Source organism: Diceros bicornis, chromosome 15 (genome assembly GCF_020826845.1).
Source record: "Diceros bicornis minor isolate mBicDic1 chromosome 15, mDicBic1.mat.cur, whole genome shotgun sequence".
Taxonomy (NCBI): Eukaryota; Metazoa; Chordata; class Mammalia; order Perissodactyla; family Rhinocerotidae; genus Diceros; species Diceros bicornis.
The window spans coordinates 67,338,910-67,359,400 of NC_080754.1; the positions used below are offsets into that span (position 1 = coordinate 67,338,910).

Genomic DNA, 20,491 nt, shown 5'->3' on the forward strand with positions numbered 1-20,491 from the left:
TACCTATGCTATATGATTTCAGGGGGTATGGTTAAAGTGTTTGTGGGCCAAGAGCTGTTTGGGCCTGAGCACAAAATCACCATGGTGGCCTCGAAGGCTACCCCAAAATGACTCCTCAAGGAGCAGTTGGGGCAGAAAGTGGGTGGAGCATTTTGAAGGAAGCCTGGGGCAAAGATGTTGTTGTGCGATTGAGTTGGGTACAACTGAGTGTCTCCGCAGGGTAAGCCCTTCAGCTGGGGTACAATAGGTGATTGGAGGCCAAGTGACAGACCCTGCGACTCCTGATTCCCAGTGCACGGGCCGGCCTCTCAGCCCATTGGACATAAATGGTGGTGGTGTTTGTGAAGCATCTTGATGGCAGTGTGGAATGTATAGGCGACGTGTGGTGGGAGACGTCATGATAGTGTCGGGAGGAGCTGTGTGTGAGATTACGATGTTGAAGGGAAAGGACTGGAGGCAGGTGCAGTGGGTGTGTGACCAACAATGGTCAGTGAAGGGACAGCTGGGGTGTAACTGGGGAAAGCAGGGACCAGCAGAAGTCATGTGTTTAAAACAAGACACCAGGCCCAAATGGAGCCTCTTAGGCTATGCCTCACATAAACAAGTCGAGACTTAATTAGACTTTTGGCCCTCCCAGGAATAGAATCTTAAACCAGTCAATCAGGAATCACCTCATGCGCAGCAGGTAGGTCATCTTCCTGATAGAGCCCTGTCATCCTCTAAAGGAAAGTAACCTTGCAGTAACCAACCCGCTTTTTTATCTAGTGTAACTTCCTTGTTCTTGCTCCCTTCTGCCTATAAAATCCTTCATTTTGTAGAACTCCTTGGAGATCCTTTCTCTCTGCTAGACTGGATGCTGCCTGATTCATGAACTGTTGAATAAAGCCAATAAGATGTTTAAAATTTACTGAATTTTATTTTGTTTTGTACCAGTTTGGTGGCAGCAGTGGGATCCAAAGGAGACGCCTGATGGCTTCGAGGATGAGAAACAGTCATTGGTACCCGCAAAACCTTTGAGTTCTCCATCTTTTTCGCTGTTTCTGAGGGCTGTGGGTAAATTCTTCTTGGATCTGAGATCCACTCTGTTTGCCTTGAGCTCCTGATCTAAGTGGCTTTCCAGTCCAGGGTCAGTGGGTCAGTCTAGACTGACAGGATGCTCTAAGAGAGCATCAGTCTTAGCACTTGGTTAGTCAGCAGTGCCAGGCAAAAGCTTAGTGGTTCAGCTTGAGCTGCCAGATGGTTCTGCCAGGAACCCGAGTCCCTGGCCCTTAGTTAGTCCACAGTCCCCATTTGTTGGGGTCTGCTGAGTGAGTCTGCAGTCTCCATGTGTTAGGGACTGCTGCTTCAGTCCATGGTTCTTGCTAATGGAGAGGAGTGGAAGAAATGTGTGCTCCATGCACATCCAATCTTTGAAAACTTCCTGCGTGCATTTTACATGCATTTTGCCCTCTGTTGACTGTCGATGGGTTCTAAGGAAATGGTGAAGTCTCAGTGAGGAGGAACTGTGGGTTTCTGCACGACTACCTCGAGGAGTGCCGCCCCCTCAACCTGAACAGCCATCCGGCACTATTAGAAATGAAAGACATCCGATCACCGTGGATTGGAAGACTCCTTATTGTGACGGTGTCAACATTATCCTAAGAGATCAACAAATGCAGTGCAGTCCTTATCAAAATCCCAAGGGCGTTTTGTGCTGAAATAGAAAAAAAACCATCCTAAGATTCTTATGGAATCTCAAATAAGCCCAGATACCAAAAATAATCTTGAAAGGAGATACTAAGTTGGAGGACTGATTCTTCCTGATTGAAAACTTACTATAAATCTACAGTATCAAAACAGCATTGTCATGGCATAAAGACAGACATATTGAGCAATGGAAAAAGAATTGAGAGCCCAGAAATTAACCCTCACCCATGTGATCAAATGATGTTTGACAAGGGTGCCAAGATTATTAAATGGGGAAAAGTCTTTTCAACAAGTTGTGCTGGAAATAGTGGATATCTACATGCAAAGGAATCAACTTGGACATTTACCTAACACTGTATACATAACTTGATTCCCAGTGAATCAAATACCTAAGTGTAAGAGCTAATACTATAATACCCTTAGAAGGAAACATAAGGCAAAACTTGACAAGATAGGATTTGGTAATGATTTCATGGTTCTGACACCCAAGAGCAGCCAATAAAATAGGAAAATACATATGCTGGACTTCATGGATATTAAAAAGTTTTGTGCCTCAAAAGTCATTATCAACAGAGTAAAAGCACAACCCATAGGATGGGCGACCATATTTGCAAACCATGTATTTGACAAAGGCTCAATATCCAGAATAGATAGAGAACTCCTAAATTCAACAACAAAAAACAAACAACTCAAATCAAAATTGAACAATGTATATAAGTAGACATTTGCTTAAAGAAGATCTGCAAATAACCAATAAGCATATGAAAAGATGCTCATCATCAGTAATCATTAGGGACATGCAAATCAGAAACACAGTGAGAGACCACTTCACATTCATTAGGATGGCATCTATCAAAAAAAAAAAAAAAAAGAAGAAAAAGAATAGAACAACTGTTGGCCAAGATGTGGAGAAGTTGGAACCCTTGTGTACTGTGGTGGGAATATATTGTTGCTGTATAAATCAGTATAACAATTCTTAAAAAAAATTAAAAATATAATTATATAGGACCCAGCAATTCCTTTTCTGGGTGTATACCCCACCAAGGAGTTGAAAGCATGTTCTCAAAGACATATTTCAACACCCATGTTCATGGCATCATTATTCATAATAGCTAAAACATAGAAGCCACCCAAGTATTGTAATCAAGGAAGGGCTCACAGCCCAATGCACCCATTAGCCAAACAGGATACCCGCTCTTGTAGAAGGGGAAAAAGCTTCATTACGAGCTTGGCCAGCAAAGAGACGAAGGTTAAATCTTTCTCCCCAATGGGCTGTTGAAAAGGGCTTGAAAAGGGCAAAGGAGCGGGTACAGTAAGTTTGGGAACAGTCCTAGGCATTTTGTGCAAGCACAGATTTTCATGTTCTGTCACACATCCCACGTTCAAAAGACGGTGTCTTAACATGATTGGCAGGGGAGTTCTTGGTCCCCCAGTTCATCCTCCAGTCACTTATGCAGTTGCAGTTTGAGTCTTGCAAGCCGTCTTGTTGTCACATTGGTTCAAAGTAGTTGAAACTTGCTTAAGGAAGAGAAATGGAGTTTCTGAAAAGCAACTCTCGGCCCAAGATTAGATCCTTAGTAAATATCATATGGGATATGGCTTAAAAAAGTAGTCTCCAGGGTACTGTTGAGAAAAATCTGGCTGGGGCCCCATTTTATTTTGGGCTTGGTTGTGGGCCTTGCTATGGTATCTGTCCAGGGATGTATGGATGAGCAAAATGTGCTATATACATACAATGGCATATTATTCATCCTTGAAAAAGGAAGGAAAGTCTAATATACGGCACACCATGGATGAACCTTCAAGATATTACTCTAAATGAAATAAGCTAGTCACAAAAATACAACCTTGTGTGATTTCCCTTCTAGAGCTTCCTGAAATCACCAGATTCAGAGAGACAGAAAGTAGAATGGTGTTTGCCAGTGGGTGGGAGGAGGGGGAATGGGGGATTATTCATGAATGGGTATAGAGTTTCAGTTTTGTAAGATGAGAAGTGTTCTGAAGATGGATCGTGGTGATGATTGCACAGCAATATTAATGTCTTCAATACACTTAAAACATACTTAATGTATCTATGGGGCCTGATGACTTGTCCTGGCCGAGCACAAGCTTGTGCTGTTGCACATCTTACCCCTCACTGTACAGTTGGGAAACTGGCCTAGAAAGAGGCAGGTACTGTCCCAGACCACAGGAGGTCGTCAGAGTCCTGAAGACTAGAGAGAGCTCCAGCTTACTTGGCTAAGGCTCCACCGCTTCCCTCAGGTTTCCTTTGGCAATGAGTGGCGTTAAGATCCTAGAGGATTGCTGCCCACCCCTCTCCATATGGGGTCATTTTCCTCTCCTCATCATCACACCTGCACAGGCACACTCCCTCACACTTGACTTCTCATATGGAGAACACTGAGGTGCAGTCAAGAAAGAGCTGACACCGGGGAAGTGACAAGAGGCAGGAGGGAGAGAGGTTGGAGGCAGCTCTCCCACGGGGCAGTAGCATCCGTTCTCCTAGATTCGTGCACAGGGGCCCAGAGATGGGAAGAGGAATCCCTAAGGTTCCTAGGTGTCTACCTGTTCCAGATCCATCCCTGGCCCAGCCTGGGGATCACAGGACTGGGGTCCTGCAGTCCACCTCTGTGGGCACCCAGAACTGTGATGAGCCCATCCTCCCTTTGTGTAGGCATTGGGAACAGGAGAGAAGATCTCAGTGAGGGTCCTCCTGTATAAAGTGGAGTGCATCCAGCGAGTGACTCCAAGTGTTCCATGCACTCACAACATGTCTGTTGGACTAGGTTCTCTGTTGATGACCTACTGTGCTCTGAAACCCTGAGAAAATGATTTCCAGCCCCTGGAGATCCTTTAGAACTGAGGAGGCTAGGGGGCTTGGGTGGATGAGAACTGAGGATAAGGAAGAAGATGGCAGAGCACTGGACACCAAGTCCAGAGTCCAGGGAGAAGACTAATCCTTGTTGGACCCTTGCGGTCCTCATCTGGAAGTAGGGGCAATCATTGTCATGGCTGCAGTTAGGATGCCTTAGGAGTGAAGAGGACACCTGGTGGGGAACAGCAAGAGAGGGGCACGGTAGGCTCCCGAGATTCCTCCCACTCCCTCGAAGCTGACAGGTCCTGCTGCTTTACCCTTGGGACCCTGGAGAGCCTCTGCCTTGAGGACACCTAAAGAAAGATTCCTTTCTGTTTGGAGTTCCTGCCTGGGCAGCAGTGCTAGTTCTGGCCATGAGGGGGCGGGCAGCCTCTTGTGTCAGTGGTGGCCAGTGAGTTTTTGCTTTTATTTTTTTTCAGTTGTATTGAGATATACTTGATATACAGCACTAAGTTAACATTGCTGTGTGGTATATTTGAAACTTGCTAAGAGAGTAGATCCTAAAACGTCTCATCATCAGGAAACAATCTTTTTTTTCTGTTTGGTGATTGATGTTAACTAAACTTATTTTGGTAACCATTACATAATATATATATATCAAGTCATTCTGCTGTAATCCTGGAATTTACTTGGTGTCCACTGAACTTTTCTTGAGCTCCTGGTGCAGCGAAGATTCAACCAGAGGTCTTTCTGGCTGTCCCCCTGCCTCAGAAACAACTTGTACCTCCTATTACTAGTGTTCATCTCCACAATGAAAGTTGGTCAAAAGCAGGGGGCGGGGTGCAAGATCTACCCATGTACTCATTCAGCAGCTGTGCCCTGAGCACTCACCTTGTGCCAGGTGCCCTGGTGGGCTGAAGTGCAGGATGAAAATGACCAAGTGGTTCCTGCCTGCCAGGAGATCACAGTCCAGAGGGGAAATGGACAAAAGCAAAGACATGAGAAAGAAAAGAGCAAGTGCTGTAGAGAAACACATCAGGGGGCTGTGAGGGAGGGCTGAGCGTCACTGGGTAGGAGGGTCTGAAAGAACTGTCTAGGGTGACATTTTCTGGGACCAGAACGACAAGAGGGAGTCAGCCTTGCACAAGTCTGGGAGCAGTGTGTCAGGGAGATGGCACCACTGGTCCTGAGTCTCACAGGCAGAAGTGAGTTTGGCCACAGGAGGTTAGAAAGGTGGCCAATGCAACTGGAGGGAGGCTGGGAGAAGAGAACAGGAGCTAGGGTGGAAGGTAGGGCCAGGGCCTGGTAGGATGTGTTCGTTACCTTTCCCTCTCTGACTTCATTGCCCCTAACCTTGCATTTCAAAACAACAAATGTTGACAATCTCACAATTTTTGTGGATCAGCAATCAGGCATGTTTTAGCTGGGTGCCTCTGTCTCAGTGAGTTTAACAGACTGGGGCTGTGGCTTCAACTGAGGCTCGACTAGGGGAGGACTGGCCCACAAGTTCACTCTCAGCCTTCAGGATTCATTTTGGATTGAGAGCCTGAGTTCCTTTCTGTCTGTTGGCCTAGGCACTCTCTTGCTTCTCTCCTCAATGTGCCTCCACATTGGGCAGCCCCAATACACTGGTATTTGATTCCTCACTTCCAGGGATTTGACAGAGTGAGAGAGAGATGGCACATGAGAGAGGGAGTAAGAGAAAGTGAGAGACCTTTTTAGTTGAAGTTTAGAAAAGACATCCCATCACTTTGGCTCTTATTCTGTTCAGAAGCCAGTTACTAACTACTTTGTGGTTCCACGGGGATGTGTATAACATGGGTGGGGCTTACTGGGTACCACTGTGGAGGCTGCCCACCTCATAGGCCAAGATGAGGCACTTCGGTCTCATTCTCCATAAAACAGGAAACAATTGAATGGTTTTATGCCACAGGATGGCAATATCTGAATTTCCATTAGTTGCAACCCCCTCATGGTGTTGACCTGAAAATGAGGCCAAGTTGGAAGTGACTGTCCCAATATCACATTCTTGGAGCCCAGGCCTGTTTTGAGTGGTGTTCTGTACTACATCCCACCCCTCCTTGTTATTCTTCCATCTCTAAGTTTGTGCCTTAGGTACATGTGACACCAGCCCACAGGGGTAATAGATATTATCTCATATACACCGGGTGATGTCCCTAGGAAGTAGATTCTAGCCTGATTCCCATGGTACAGGGTTAGAGACTTTGGAGGACCTGAGAGGCACAGGGACTATCCCAGGATGAAGAAATAGTAAGGAAAAGGAGGTCTGCATTCATCTCTGTCTCCTCAAAGCTAGGTCCCTAGTTAGGTTTCCAGGGAGCTGTGGGTAGGGCTATGTGGGCTCATTGTGTACAGTTCAAGAGATGACGTGGGGTCATAGACCTCAACAGATCTTAGAACTCTGGTAACCAGGCACCCACAGCCCCCCATCCAGCTCACTTGATTGGAGACAGTCAACAGGCAAAGATGTTTTGTTGTTGTTTCCCAACTTTTGGAGGATCTGGGCTCAAAAAATCCCAGAAAGAGAATCTTTTTGGTAGTTGGCGATGTTGGCTCAGCCTTAATTCTTGACGCCTCTGGGCATCTGGCAGGAGGCAGTGAAAGGTAACACGGGGCAGCCCAGGAGAGGCTAGTGCAGGCCAGGGCACAGCTGTGATCCCACCTGATCAGCCCCACACCCCTTGCCCCTCTTTGTGTGTGTGTGTGTGTGTGTGTGCATGTGTCTGTGAGGAGGGAAGAAGGCAGGACATAAGGGGCGGGTCATTCCTGAGCAGGAGCTGGTTGTTAGGTGTCGGAAACCTAACACCTAGGTCATGTTCATACCTCAGGCCATGCCTGGAAGCATGAGAATGTGAGCTCCTCTACTCATATTGTTACCGAGCACTAGAGGATTCATCTCCTTCCCTCCCTGACCAGAGTTCTTTGCAGGGATGCCCCTCTGTGCCTGAACTGAGGAACAGATATTCTCTTGGCGATTGGCCCCAGTGGCAGTGTGCAGGCAGCCCCTGATTCCTTCTGGCCCAGTTCCCAGGCAGTCTTTGCAGAACTCCACTCAAGAGGTTGTCGAGTAGCTGCCCAATGGTTTCAAATCCACCAACTCACTAGACAAGGGGCAGGTACATGAGGCCATCCACACTTTCCAGTGCTGCTCTGAGATGAGAGCAGGAGCAGAGGGTCTCCACACTCAGGAGCTTGAGATGACGGGGTTGGACTAGAACTAGGGAGAGACCAGACTCGGGCTGTCCCTTTTTTAAGCTAAAGGGGATGTACATGAATGTCACCTTGCCTGGTTAGGAGATGAGCTGCCGTGACCCTCTTACCCTTGTCCGGTGTGAGCTTCTGGAGGCCACTGAGGCAGAGCCAGATGGTAAGGGGGACTGCAGGCTGGGTATTCCTAGAAGGGAGTGGGGTCTTTCCTGTGTTTAGAAGGACACATGGAAAGTCAGCTATGTGGGTGAATCTTTCTTTTTATCCCACTCCAGCGTCAGCTGCAGAGCTCCAGCCAGCGGCAGAAGAAGAGTAGTGGGCAGTGGTGGAGGTAGAGCTGGCTCCAGCTCTGTTGACACCACCCCCTCTAGCACTGGAGCCAGTGTCCCCTCCACCAGCAGTGTTGGAGGTGGAGCAAGGGCCAACATGGGCTCCAGCAGGAGTGGGAGCTGCTTAGCTGGAGTCACCTGGACCATCATTTCTAGTGAGAAGTCCATCTCCACCTGTGGCTCTTAAGGAGCGTGAGAAGCTTAATCTCACGGCCTTCCTTCCTAAGCTGGTGGTGGAGCAGTTGACCATGATGGATGCGGTAAGCAGCTGGGCTTTCAGGGTGGTGTGGGGCAGGCCTTCCCTCTGCTATCGTTGCCCCAGACCTGATCCAGACTCCTATGATCTGGGCCCAAATCCAGGCTCCACCCTTTACCAACCATAAGACCTGGGCAACTTTCTGAACACCCAAGACTTTGCTGTCCACCTGCAGACCGTGGAGGTGGACATTAAGAGGATCTGCTACACAGAGTGACTGTGCCAACTCCATGAGGTAAAAGAGATGGAAAGCTGGGTGGGCCCTGGCCCATCTGTGCAGGGAAGGGCTCACTGTGTACAGCCTGGACCCTGGTGGCCCAACCGTCTGCTCAGGAGGCTCAACAGCCTCAGGACTTATTAGACGCCTGATGTGTACTCCACTACAAGGGAGACAGACAAGTCCTGTGGGTGTAGTTGCCACGCGGGGATTTGCATCAGAATGTGGAGTGGGACCAGACGGGGGATCAGGGTATTGGAAGATGCCCCCTTGGGATGAGCCAAGTTGAGCCACCATCTGGAGCTTGGAGTTAGCCAGGACAGGCTGGGTTCAAATGCCCCTCTCCCTTCCCTGCCAGTATTGGGTCCTGGGTCATCCTGTGCTGGGTGTCCTCGGGGGACAGAGAAGAAAAGCCAGGGACTCTCACAAGGCTCAGGCCACATCCTGAGCTTTCTGAGCTCCAGCTCTAAACTGTGACTCCTGTGTGGGACTTTGGGGGCTGTAGACACAGACCTGGGGTGTGGCAGGGCTCGGTGACACTCCCCCTGTTCTCCAGGAGCTCTTCCAGAAGGTGGTGCCCTCTCCTTGCCTGGGCTCCACCTGGGGCAAGAGGAACAAGCCGGGCAATGAGCACCAGACACCCAACATCCAGGCCACCGTCGACCAAGTCAGAAGGGTGGCCAGCTTCGTCATCACGCCCTGCCTCGGGGACCCGAGCATGACAGCCCAGGACAGGGTGAGGGTGGTGGAGCGCTGGATCCAGGTGGCCCAGGTGTGCTGTGGGAGGCCCAGTGGAGCCCCTCTCTGAAGCCTTGGGAACTGCCTCTCCACCTTTATCAGCTCCCAGGATTGCAGTATGTGGTCTAAGCCCCTGCACAGTCCCTAGGCCCTTCCTGCCAGGGGCCCGCTGACTTTAACTCCAGGTCCCAGTGAGAGGATGCTCACTTCCTACCTGGCTCCTTCCCTGGGTTGAGCTAAAATCCTGCTCCCTGTGAGTGTTACTCTTTGGGTCCTAAATGTGCCCTTCTGCGACTCCCTGAGCATCTGTCTCATCCAGGAGGGGAGATTTAAATAGAAGGGTACTGAAGCTAGAGCAAGCTGGGCTACAGTGCCCCACCTCACAGCTCATTCTCTTCCCTTCCCCAGGAGTGCAAGATCCTGAAGAACTTCTCCTCGCCCTGCACTGTAATCTCTGCTCTGCAGAAAACCTCCACAAGCCACCTGAAGAACACACGGGGGAAGTTTCCCGGTGGGTAGGCCTCTCTCCATAGGAGGACCAGGGTGGATGGGGGATCTCTTGTATGTCTGCCATTGGCCCCTCAGTCAGCTGGGAACTCCTGGGAGGCAGCAAATGCTGGGGACAGGGCCTGGGCCTCGGCAGGGGGTCTCTAAGCCTCCCGGGGTCCTTAGTGCACCAGTTCTGCTTCAGAACTTGGTTTCCTTGAGTGTCAGGTAGTAAGTTGAGCCAAATTGGAGATTTTCAAGTGTTTATAGCAACAGAACTCTATGCCCAGTTGAAACTCAAAGCAGTCAAAACAGAGCTGCTCTGTAGAGCTGGGGAGTGGAGACTCCAGTGACCAACAGGAGAGCCCCCTCCCAGTACCATGAGACCTTAGCGCTCAGAGGAGCCCAGTGAGAACATTCCTTCAGGCCTTTTGAATCTCTTGGGTTTGCAAAGAAAAGGGATTTGCATTCAGACCCCTCACATTATTCCTAAATTTATCCCTCGTTCTTTCCCCTCCCCTGAGAGACAGCCCTGAAAATCTTAAGGAACTCAATAGTCAGGACAAGTCCTTGAGCAGAGACCTGATGATCAAGGTAGAGTGGAGGCTGGGGGTCTGGAAAGAGAGGAGGGGTGTGGAGGAGGGGCACTGGGCAGGCTGTGGTTTTGATAGTTTCTCCCTTGAACTTTCTCTGAAACATTCCCGTCTATCTCATCCAGATTAACAAGCAGAGGGATCTGTTCTGCCCATGGGCAGGTGGGGTGCCATTTGTGGGCGGGAGGCCCTGGTCATGGGACACAATGGTGTTGGCTGGCCTGTTCCAGGAGGAGTTGCCGAGCTGGCGCCATCAACAGGTCTCTGGCTTCCATGTATGTCCATCCTGCTGGATGTAGCTTCTTCCAGGTTGTTGGGTGGTTGGGGTGGGTTTAGCCCTCAGCCTAAACCTATCCTCAGGAAGCCAGGACCCTGCTGCTCCTTCTATCTTCACCACATCTCCAAGGGGCTGCACCCTGCCTGCCCCAGGGATGTGCGTGGCAGAGGATTCCGATGGCCCAGGTGGAAAAACAGGCTGCTCATTTTCAGGTGAGAGATGTGTGTGCATTCTGGGACTCCCCACTGGACCCCTAGAGCAGTCACTTCACTTGAGTCAACCACAGGAGTCTAACCTGAGTGCCTGGTTGGCAATGACATATGCCCCCGGTGGCTTATGAGAAGCGTCTAGGCAACTGATGGATTCTTAGTGGATCCTGCTGAAAGGACCTTAGGAGCTTCATGTAAACGGGGAATCAAAATGTCCTGTCATCCCCTTCTCTGTTGATCAGAGGTGGCACCTTGGGGGTCCAGTTCCTGAGTGGATAAAGAAAGAGTTCAGGGGCCGTCCCTGTGGCTCAAGCGGTTAAGTGCGCGCACTCCGCTGCGGCAGCTCAGGGTTTCCCGGTTCGGATCCCGGGTGCGCACCGACGCACCGCTTGTCGACCTATGATGTGGCAACGTCCCATATAAAGTGGAGGAAGATGGGCATGGATGTTAGCCCAGGGTCAGTCTTCCTCAGCAAAAAAAGAGGAGGATTGGCAGATGTTAGCACAAGGCTGATCTCCTCACAAAAAAAAAAAAAATTCAGTGCAGGGGAATGTCCTGAGGGGTTCCTTGGGGAGGAGAAGGCTTTGGCATGTTCTCTGGCCCAGCCTGGGAGCCAGACACTCCACATGACTGGGCCAGGCAGGAGGCACTCAACCAGACTCCCAAGACACCCCTTCCTCTCCATCCATGACTCAGCCCAGGACCAAGCTTTGAGAGCTCAGGGGACAGGACTCTTGTCAGTGGTGGGGCTGGGGTTTAGGCGAGGATGTTGGAACAGGGCCTCTGGCTGAGAGGGGCAAGCGGCCTCTCCTCTGTGGGCTCCTGAGCAACACACTGCCCGTGTTTGGGCCTCTGTCTCCTCATCAGGGAAATGGAGGGATGGTGATTGTGTGGAGCAGGCCTCACAGGGTGCTGTAGAGGTAAGAGGGAGGAAAGGAATGTGGGAGATTTCTGCCTACTCCACCTGGAGGGGTGAGGGCCAGAACAATGATGACAGTCTTGTGACACTGAGTCCTCATGAGAACCTGTGTGGTAGCCGGAGTTCTCACACTTTCCAGATGAGGAAACAGGCTCAAGGAGGCCAGGCCACAAGCCCAAGCTCACACCCAGAGTGAGAGTTGGAGCTGGTCTTGTTCTGGAATCACAAGACCTTAGAGGATGGAATGGCATTGGTACCAGTTGACTCAAGTCAGATGTCCAGTGTCGGAGGCCAGTGGTGCTGGAGAGAAATGGGTTGAGGGGAGTATGGCCTCACTGACACTGTCCTCGACCCTGACAAGAGGGGCCCTCCACGTTTGCTCCCCCAGAGAGCAACCCCCAGAGAGTGCAGGAGAAACAGCAGCAGCAGCAGGTAAGTGTGCCTGTGGGGGAGGGTCTCTGTGCTCCCAGCTGGAGGTCTCAAATCAAGAGAGGAGGGCCCTTCCTCTTGGTGCCACAGTGTCTGAATCCCCCAGTAGAAGTGACCAAGAGGAGGGCCTGGAAGAGCTGGTGCAGGATGAGTTTGTTGTGGGGAGGGCAAGGGACTGCACACCCTGTGATTTGCCAGAAGCCGGCCCTGGGAGGTGAGGAGGAGGAGTGTGGTGTTCTTGGGGTGTGAAGGGAATAGGAATTGAGGGGAGGCTGCTGAGGGTCCTAGGCTGCTCCTCGTAGGAACCCTGGGGTGGGCCAGGTAGCTGAGGGTGGGGACTTTTCAGGAGAGGGTCTACATGGGGTCGACTTGAGAGCAAACGTTCATCCCACCCACACCCCGATGTCACAGGGTGTTGTCCCCTATCTTGGCACTCTGCTCAGTGACCTGCTGATGCTGCACCTGGCGATGGGTGACTATTTCGAGGTGGGTACACCTGAGGACTAGGCAGGAAGGACCAGGATTCTGAGCCTTGGGATGCGGGAGCCCCCGAACTGAGCTCTGAGTTCTCAGTACTTGGCACATCTCCTCTCATGAGAGCCTCGCAGCCACCCCTGGGAGCTGGGGCATCAGGCCTATCTTAGTGATGAGTGAACAGAGTTTCTGCCAGAGAAACCCATTCCGGTTCCTCAGGCTGGGGAAGCTCAGAGTTGCCTGATGGCAGAGCTGCGTGAGGTTTTATCTGAGCTGGACTCAGCCTGTAACTCCCATGTTGCCCATGAAGGGAGAAAGAAGTCGGGCCCCCCCAAGTCAGGCAGCACATAAGTGCCTGAGCAGTCCCCTCTGCCTGAGGCCTCAGCCTCCAAGTCTGTCATCAGAGAGAGTTGTGCTGCCAGGTCCCTCAGTTACATCCCCATGTCCTCCTACTCTGGAGCCCAGAGCCAAGCCTAGGTCCAAGTCCTCTTTTCTCTGCATGCCCGGCCCCCTCTGGGGACCTGGCAGTAGTGCAACATGAGAAGGGGTGGGCATAGGGGGCTAGTCAGGCTAGGGGTCTTTGTCTGATGGACTCTGGCTGTCTACCTTCCAGGGGAATGGGATCAACCTTGAGAAGAGGACTGAGGAGCAGCAGTGGCACTCCCTGCAGGGGAGAAGAAAGAGGTGGAAATCAGAGACCTTCTGGGCAGAACAGTCCTTGGCTCCACCCGCTGTATCTTACATTGAATGGAAGAGTTTGATACCAGAGAAGTGGGAGACCCATCCAATTGGCGGGTGGGTTGAGGGGAGGATGGCATCAAGGAAATCTTCCTGGAGGAGGGGCTGATTATTCCCATTCTGAGAACTGGTAGATCCTGGATGGAACTGGAGGGAAAGAGGGTTTCCAGGACTGGTCCCCGGCCCCGCTCCTCACCTCCAACAAGACCCCTGCAGCATCCCCCACCCAGGCCCTGTCTGCATCTTCTCCTTCCCTCTGGTCCCAGGAATACCGAGTCATGAGTAAGATCTTGCTGCTCCAGGAGGCTGCAAAGAATTACAACCTAGAGCCCGAGGGAGCGATTTGGGGCCTCGTTCCAGGACATGGAGTTGCTCAACGAGAATGAGAGGTGAGGCTGGGCAGGAGTTGGGTGAGGGCAGGGGTGGACTCTCCCTGTTGGCCAGTCCAGAGAGCCTGTCTCCATGGTCCCCCACTCATCCCCCGGCCTTATTACATGGCGACCTCTGGGACACCCAGACTCCAGCTGCTGGGCAGGCAGTGGGGGGACACCTGAGGTGTGGTTCCTGGTAGGCTCACAGGTGCATCTCTGTCCTGTAGCTACAAACTGTCCTGCCAGCCAGATCCCTAGACCTAGTTGGCCTGCAGAATATGCAAGGCCAAGAAGAACCGGCCATCATCAAGGTCAGGGGTGAGTGAGTATCTGGGCCAGAGTGACTGACTCCTGGGGGTTCAGTAAGGCTTCGGGCTAAGCGTGGCTTTGGCGAGTCGGATAGCTGGCACTGGGATCCCAGCTCCACTATTGACCAGTCCTGCGACTGGAGTGACTCTCTTCAGCTTCCTGAGACTCTGTTTCCTGCTCTGTGAAATAGGTGATACTAAATGATCGCTCACGTGGCAGGGAAAAATGGGGTACTGGTGACTGACAGCACTGAGCACAGGGTCTGAAGCACCCAGTGCAGTGGGGACAGGGTGGGGGGCCATGATTCTGAGGGAGGCCATGCAAGATAACCCGACTCTTCTACTCAGCCCCCAGGCCCCAACCCCAAACCCCGTACCAGTGGCCGATCACAGCGCCATCCTCAGCAGCGGGGACACAGCTGGGATGCTTGCGATGCACAGGGCCAGCTCCTCCCACTTGATGGGAAGGGGAGCATTGTAAGCTGATTCCTGGGGTCCCCTGAAGCCCAAGAGAGAAGGGACGACCCCATCCCAGCTCCCTGACATCTCTACCTCAGCACCTACTCACCCATTGGGGAGGGTCAGTGGTTATTTGTTGTAAATAATAAATGACATATTTGAATATTATATTCAAGTCCTGTTCCCTTTACAGCTTGGGAGTTGTGGTGTGGTTCTGTCGCTTTCTGTAGGCATGTGAGTGAGACACAGAATCTCACATTTCTCCTTGAATCAAGAACTCTTCTGAGTCATCAACTTATTGCATGTTGGAGAAGGGAGAAGGGCCAGCACCTTTTTTGGCTAGTGACGTCACTCTCAATTCCCCCTAACTCCGAGGACAAGTTCATTTCAGTATCATTCAGGTGCTCCAGGGGCGGACACGCTCCCTGGCCCGTTCTCTTGGGATTTAAAAGTTGATGGTGCTTTCACAGGCAAAGCAACAACCACTGAAATGTGGGTGTCTTTAAAACAGCACTACCCAGGACCAGGTCGTGCCATAGGCTGGGGCTGCCTTCCTAATTCTGGAGGAAGAGGGAATGTTTTCTGCTTCTCTTGTTGAGGTTTCTTTTGACCAAATTTTAGGAACTTGTAGTTTTCTAGTTCAATCTCTGGAATTGCATCAGCTTTAAGTGGGGAAAACAATGTAAAAAGATCAAAACATGCAAGTGGAGAGGACAAGGCCCGAAAAGGTGATTTGCAAATGGACTAAAGGCAGACAGGACTTTCCCTCCTGAGACCTCTCTAGTGCCTCCATGTTCACTACTGACCTAGAATTGAATCCTGCTGGGATCCTTGTCCAGGACTCTGAATTCTGTTTCCTGCTGTTTTGTATCCAATGGGAAAGATTTGTGATGCAGCTTTAAGGCTACCACTGGGTCTCATTCCATAAACACGACCGCTCTCTGTGAACCAGGATTTCCAGCACCTCTGCCTTCCTTATGCCATTCACTTAAGGGCAGAAATTCCCTAGAAGGCCCCCAGCCTCCTCCCTGGCTTGGCCTGATGGATCCCGGGTGAGCTCTACTTTCCCAGGAAAAGGGACCATAATCCTGACCAGTGAGTGACCCCACACTGTCCCTTGCTGTCCAAGGTGACTTCTGAGGCGTGTCATTCTGAGGTCCATGGTCTTGGACAGTCCTCCAGTTTACACACTCAGTGTTGATGTTGCCAACTTGTCCAAATGGGGAAATTGGGCCCAAGACATTAAAGTGTGTCACCCCTGGGTGGTTGTGTTTTTTTCCCCAGTCTTGTGCTGTGGTTACATTACAACCACCTGATGGGGTGTGAACCTTGTTTGGAGCTTTGAAAGATGAGGCATGACAGGGGTGTGGGGTCGTCCAGCAGGAAATGCCACGGAACTGATGATCCATGGTCGTGCATGAACACAGCCTTAGCAATTAAAATACTGAAATGCTTCCCATCTGGTGGTGAATAGACACTGCTCTGAGCTCACACCGAGAACCCACCCCACGACCAGGAGCTTTCAAAGGGTTACCAAGTGGCGTTTTGAATCTCATCCCTTGGAAACACCCTGTAAGACAAGGGCCAGATAAATCACTTGGCACTTGTGAGTTATCGCCTTCTATCTGATGGCTGCAAGTGTCACCCAGACACACAGGCTGGACTCTGCCAGGGAAGCCTTCTCAGGACAGCTAGAAAGCTGAGGATGAATCCTGGTTCCCAGCATCCCAGGCCCTTCCTGACATGGCACAGCCACCCAGGAAACTGGTTTGGTAATGGAAAGACTGGGAAGGCGATACTTTGCCTCCAAAGAGAAAGAGAAGTGCCAATAGCGAAAGCTTGATCCTTCAAATACTCAATTAAATCTCAACAAGCAGTGAGTTCTTGTCAGATTACTGATGCCGAAATGGTCTCTTTTGATAGTAGTATGATCCCCCAGCTGCCATGTCCATCTTCATGAATCAAATTTCCAACACATATGGATCTAAAAAACTGAGTGAAATCTGGTATTTCCTTAGATGCAACTCTGAAGTAGCATGCAAGAAGGAACACAAAAATGGAGACCAAAAGTAAATATCTAATTTGAGAACATAGACATCGAGGTGCTTTTGAAATAATACTTTGGAATCTATTGGAATATTACACAAAAAGAATAATCCACTTTAAGTAGGTTTTACTGTGACTGTGAGGGGAATAACTGAATCATCTCGTGACGTTGATAACTCGCTGCTGACTTGAAAGTACAAATAAATAACATACATAGTAAAGGAAAATGAGAGAACAGCATGAAAAAGGAAGATCTTTCACTCCTCACCTGAAACTCAACCTCTCACCTCAGAAAGAAACCACTGTCTATATTTTCTGTCATGCAGCAGAGTTTAATAAAAGAAACGTATTGTTATATTTCAAAGTTTCAAGAGCTCAAAGCACAAAAACATTAGGGACGCTGCCAAGAGACCTCACTGAGGTGCCTGCTCCATTTCATCTGCAGTCAAGACGGCCTTCTTGGCCCCTCACTTTCTCTGCCTCACTAGCAAGTCTGTCCACCATCAGTGCTATCACCAGTCTCTCTCCTGTGCTCTTCACTGCCCTTTCCTCCTTCCTGATACCTTCCTCAGTTGCCAGAAATTGTTGGCAGTGGAACTGTGGAATGCCCAGATCAGCTCCTGGAATCATCTCTGCCAAATCTGAAGACCGGCAGGAGTGGGCATGGGACCTGAAGTGCAGACCACCTGCGAGCACACCTGGCAGGGATTCACCTGTGTGACTAGGTGCAAGTTTTTCCAACGCTTTGGCAAACTTGAAAGGATTTACTAATTGTCCTGCACTGCTGCAGGCCTGGAGTCCTTGTGGTCTCTCGGGCCAGCAGACCTGGTGGGGCTGGTCCAACGTGTCCTCCCAGAGACCCTTCATTGCCAGGATGGGTTGGAATTCTAGTAACCGGCCTCTTGAATATGTCACTAGACATCCTCAAAGGGATGGAGATGTTTAAACCAGGCTTTGGTTTGGACTGGTTCCCCCAGTTATGCTGCTTCCTCTGTGAAGACGTGGCTATCATCCTTCTTTTCCTCTTACCCTACAAAAATAAATTATGAAATTGGGTCAAATGATAAAGGAAGCCTGCCTTTTTAGGACAATTATCCTGGCTGTTTTGTACTTCCACCCTCCCTCTATCCTCTGGGGATCTGACCTGTGTCCTGGGATGTCATCAGGCAAATTTGCATCAAGAACAGAAAGCTCAAGGTCAAAACTCAAGGCTACTCCAGATCATTTCTCCCCCTCCATCCTGTTAACACACCCTCCTTATTTAAGTGTTTTCTATTCTTTTCTTGTCCTTGTCACTCTCAACCTCATAAGTCCTGGCATTCCCTCTCAGGACAGTCGGTCCCCAGTCCTTTACTAGTTCCCAAATCCTAACATTTCTGTGTTTTCTGACTACTCATTTGCTTAGTCCATTGACCACTTGGTGTTCATAGAAGTTAAATCAATAGTGACATTATCAACCACCCCTTTGTTAATGACTTACTCCCATATCCCAGATGTTCACATAATCCAAATGCTTATGTTCAAAAGTAAATAATTCAGAAAACATATTCACCCACGACAAATTCCTGATCTCTAATATCTTTTTTTATTGATGTTTTAATGGTTTATAACATTGTGAAATTTTTGGGTTGTACATTTTTGTTTGTCCATCACCATATATATGACTCCCTTCACCCCTTGTGCCCACTCCCCACCCCCACTGCCCCTGATAACCACAGTCCAGTTTTCTCTGTCCATGTGTTGGTTTATATTCCACATATGAGTGAGATCACACAGTGTTTGTCTTTCTCTTTCTGGTTTATTTCACTTAACATAATGCGCTCCAGGCCCATCCATGTTGTTGCAAATGGGACGATTTTCTCTTTTTTTATGGCTGAGTGGTATTCCATTGTATATATATACCACATTTTCCTAATCCATTCGTCAGTCGAGGGACACTTAGGTTGCTTCCACTTCTTGGCTATGGTGAATAATGCTGCAATGAACATAGGGGTGCATAAGCCTCTTTGGATTGTTGATTTCAGGTTCGTTGGATAGATTCCCAGTAGTGGGATGGCTGGATCATAGGGCATCTCTATTTTTAATTCTTTGAGGAATCTCCATACCGTGTTCCATAGAGGCTGCACCAATTTGCATTCCCACCAGCTGTGTGTGAGGGTTCCTGTTTCTCCACATCCTCTCCAACATTTGTTGTTTTTTGTCTTGGTGATTATAGCCATTCTAACAGGTGTGAGGTGGTATCTTAGTGTTGTTTTGATTTGCATTTCCCTGATGATTAGTGATGTTGAACATCTTTTCATGTGCCTATTGGCCATCTGTATATCTTCCTTGGAGAAGTGTCTCTTCATTTCCTCTGCCCATTTTTTGATCGGGTTGTTTTTTTGTTGTTCAGTTGTGTGAGTTCTTTATATATTATGGAGATCAACCCCTTGTCAGATGTATGTTTTGCAAATATTCTCTCCCAGCTGGTTGGTTGTCTGTTCATCTTGATTCTGGTTTCATTAGTCTTATAAAACCTCTTTAATCTGATAAAGTCCCACTTGTTTATTTTTTCTTTAGTTTCCCTAGTCTGGGTAGGCATGTCATCCGAAAAGATTCCTTTAAAACCAATGTCAAATAGTGTGTTGCCTATATTTTCTTCTATGAGTTTTATAGTTTCAGGTCTCACCTTCAGGTCTTTGATCCATTTTGAGTTAATTTTTGTGAATGGCGATAGCACATGGTCCACTTTCATTCTTTTGCATGTGGCTGTCCAGTTTTCCCAACACCATTTATTGAAGAGACTTTCCTTTCTCCATTGCATGTTCTTAGCACCTTTGTCGAAAATTAGCTGTCCGTATATGTGTGGTTTTATTTCTGGGCTTTCAATTCTGTTCCATTGCTGATCTCTAATATTTTTATTCAAACACTCATACAGTAGATACCTGTGCCTCATGATCAGAAGTAATGCTAGATCACCGATCCTCACCTTAATTTCCTCCTACATCTATCAATCCTGAATTCCATGGACTATGATCTCAATAATTTCCTTGGAATAATAAAAAATTCATTACCACTCATTTATGTTGTAAACCTCCAAACCCAGACGATCCCGATTATCTGCCATGCCGCAGCTACTGCTGGTCTTATAACAAGCTGAAGAAAAAGCATGAAACATGATCTTTTGGTACCACTGTAAATACAAAACCATCTGCATCAACTGGGAAGCATCCATAATGCCTGGAAATTTTGTTCTCTTGTTTTGTGTTGGCTCAATAAAAAGAAGACAAATCAATTTGAAAAATGGGTAAGGGACCAGAGTAGACTTTTTCTAATGAAGACATACAAGTGGCCAACAGGTGTATGAAAAGGTGTTCAGCATCACTAATCATCAGGGAATGCAAATCAAAACCACAATGAGCTATCACTTCACACCTGTTAAGATGGCCATTATCAAAAAAACTAAAGATGGCAAATGTTGGTGAGGATGTGGAGAAAAGGAACCCTTGTGGGAATGTAAACTAGTACAACCATTATGGAAAACAGTATGGAGCTTACTCCAAAAATGAAAACTAGCATATGATCCAGCAATCCCACTTCTGGTATATGCCCACAGGATTGAACTCAGGGTCTCAAAGAAATACCTGCACTCTAATGTTCATTGTAGCTAATTCACGATAGCCAAGATATGGAAGTAACCTAAATGTCACTGATGGATGAATGGATAAAGAAATGCAATATTAGTCAACCTTGAAAAAAGAAGGAGTTCCTGCCATTTTTGACAACATGGATGGACCTAGAAGACATTATGCTAAGCGAAATAAGGCAGACAGAGAAAGGCAAATACTCACTTATATGTGGAATCTTAAATAGTCAAACTCATACAAGCAGAGGTTAGAATGGTGGTTACCAGGGGTTGAGGGGATGGAGAAAT

General features: G+C 48.9%; 1 protein-coding gene across 5 annotated transcripts in view; it reads left to right on the forward strand.

Moving 5' to 3' along the window:
* The window catches only part of LOC131415034 (uncharacterized), a 138,729-nt gene that overhangs the window by 14,840 nt on the left and 103,398 nt on the right, over positions 1-20,491 (forward strand). Inside the window, exons 2-8 of one of the 5 annotated variants that reach the window (XR_009222307.1) lie at positions 934-1,053; positions 7,817-7,889; positions 8,005-8,318; positions 9,678-9,780; positions 13,270-13,451; positions 13,661-13,783; positions 14,429-14,695. The exons of 1 other annotated variant lie outside the window; for it this stretch is intronic. The gene's annotated coding sequence lies outside the window, so the exon portion shown is untranslated. 3 more of the 5 variants (XR_009222310.1, XR_009222308.1, XR_009222309.1) reach the window with 3 other exon arrangements.